Source organism: Cephus cinctus, unplaced genomic scaffold, assembly GCF_000341935.2.
Source record: "Cephus cinctus unplaced genomic scaffold, Ccin1 Ccin1_scaffold1003, whole genome shotgun sequence".
NCBI classification, from domain to species: Eukaryota; Metazoa; Arthropoda; class Insecta; order Hymenoptera; family Cephidae; genus Cephus; species Cephus cinctus.
This window is the reverse complement of record NW_014333546.1, coordinates 74712-77411: the sequence shown is the minus strand read 5'-3', so window position 1 is coordinate 77411 and position 2700 is coordinate 74712.

Below are 2700 nucleotides of genomic sequence, written 5' to 3'. Positions count from 1 at the left end.
GATACCGAAGAAATTGCAAGTGGACGAAGGTCGTGAATTTTACAATACCGAATTCAAGAATCTAATGCAAAAACATGGTATTGCTATGTACTCGACATTCAGCAACTTGAAGGCATCGATCTGTGAACGTTTCAATCGTACTCTAAAAAATAATATGTGGAAACAATTTAGCCTGCAGGGTGACCATCGTTGGTTAAACATCTTATCAGACCTGCTATCCTCTTACAATGGTAGTAAACATCGAACCACTGGTATGAAACCGATAGACGTCACTGCTAGAAACGAAAAAAAATTACTGCATCGAGTGTACAAGAATTTCAAAATGAAATCCACACTTAGACTTGCTAAATTGAAAGTTGGAGACAAAGTTCGAATAAGCAAATTCAAACACATTTTTGAAAAAGGCTATACACCTAACTGGACAACGGAAATTTTTACGATAAGCCAAGTGGAGAATACCCATCCGGTGACGTACAAACTCAAAGACTACCAGGATCATCCTATCGAAGGTGGCTCTTACGAACAGGAACTTACCAGAGTCAATGACCCCGACATATACCTTGTGGAGAAGGTGTTGGGGAAACGTGGGAATAGACTTTTCGTTAAATGGTTAGGTTTCGATGAATCGCATAACACTTGGAATAATAACTCGGACTTATAAGGAGTTTGAAATAAACAAAATTAAATTAATTTTAATATGTACATATATATAAATTTATTATTAAAAAAATAAAAAATAAAATTTTTTAATAAAAATATTTTTTTTTCCTTGCACACGTTTACATATTTTAACATATTTTATAACCCAATGGGAGGGTATCCGTCGTATGAGCAACAATCGCTCTCTTATCATCATTCCAACTTAATGCTATTTTCTTTTGCTCAACAGTATAAACCTCATGCTTTTTGCTTTGAATCAAATTTTGAGGTTTAATCAAATTTTTTCGACGCTCGAGACACTGTAGATAATCATCGAAGGTTATGGTTTTTAATGTAGATCCTTTGATTTCTTCCGCACGCTTCTCATCCCTAGTTACGCCTAAAATTCGAAAACTATACAATTTCGCCCGCAGTCCTACGAACTCCGTCATGATTTTACCATTATTTTCATCCTTCATCAGACCTAGAACTTTCTTATTGACTAATGGTATACCGTATACATTATCCGACGGATAGTCTGAAGTGTCGAATCTGTGTACATCGCGCTTAATTAATTCGCATACGTTGGGAACATTAAAGTGGTATATCAAGCTATCCGTGTCGCTGTACATTAATTTTGTTTGCTCGCCGAAAGTCTTCTTGATGTAGTTTTAGTGAAAATCATAAATATATGTTTTAGAGATGTCCAGAATTGAAAATCCTAGGTATATAGGTTTATTGAATTTAATTCTGGTACGATTCAATTCGATTATAACCATATTCTCGTCAAAGACGGTGCAGCTATGAAAATTTGGTTTTGTTATGAGAGCTTTCGCTCCATACCTCCCATCCCACTTAGTAATGAGTCTAATGTCTTTTTGCTTCCTAACGTTCTCCATTGTTTTATCAAAAACCGAATTATTCATCAATTTGTAAAAGTTTTTCTCGAAATAATTTCTAGATCTTTTCCTCATCTCCGTATTTAAATCTCCATATTTTTTTAACCATGGAGCTTGATTAAACTTTAAAACTCTATGAATTTTTGTTAATTTCATGCCTAAACTTAAGCACTGTTTTAAATTCTCATAATGAATGATGTATCTTTTTTTCGGTAGAAGTGTAGTCATTAACTTTCTCCCATTACATCGTGAGAGAGTAAGTACAAAATGCTCGGGGCATAGTGGTAAGTCTTTGTAAACTTCATGAAGCTCCGCGGGGCACTCCAAATCTACTTCAAGTATATATCCTTTAGTGGAATTATTGGGAATCTTACAAATATCCAGTTGTTCGATATTTTGCTCCCATTCGAACGAGTTGAACGGCAGCAAGTGACTCATAGCTGCACCGTACAAGTTATTGAAATCATAGTACATGAGGTATGATTCTTCTTCGGTTGGATCGAAATCCGCGCCCATATATGTATTGTAAGCCTTGGCGTATCTGTTACAACATTGGGCTATACCGCCACGGATACCTCGCTCGACAAACAATAACATTTCTACATCATCGAGGAGTTCCATTTCAGCGCCCGTACACTTGAGCATAGCATCGAAAGCAAGTCCGGGTGCAGTATAATAATGCAAAGGATCTAACTTATACGTAGAGAAGCAGTTGCATCTAAAATTTTCGAAAATATCAGCTAAAAGTGCAATTTCTTTTTGAGCTTGTAACGCCCATCTCCGTATATCGTGATCGTGAATAATTAAACCACTTTCAACAGCAGCTTTAAAATCATTAAGTGTGTATTGAGTCTAAAATTTTCGAAAATATCAGCCAAAAGTAAAACATCGGTTTTTAGATACAAATCGGAATATTCACCCAAAGTTTTAATATTAAACGTACGCCAAACATTAGACGCATGCGCATAATCACTCTCAGAAATTTCCTCGTTATTCAATTTCGAAAAAAAATTTCCTTTCGATGGTAATTTCGTCTCTTCGAGTTTTTCCCAACAGTCAACATAGTCATATAAAAATACACCTTTCCTCGTTAACAGTTTAAATTTCTCCGTATTGTCACAATGTTTACGTGTAATTATTTTCTCAGAATCATTAAAATCAT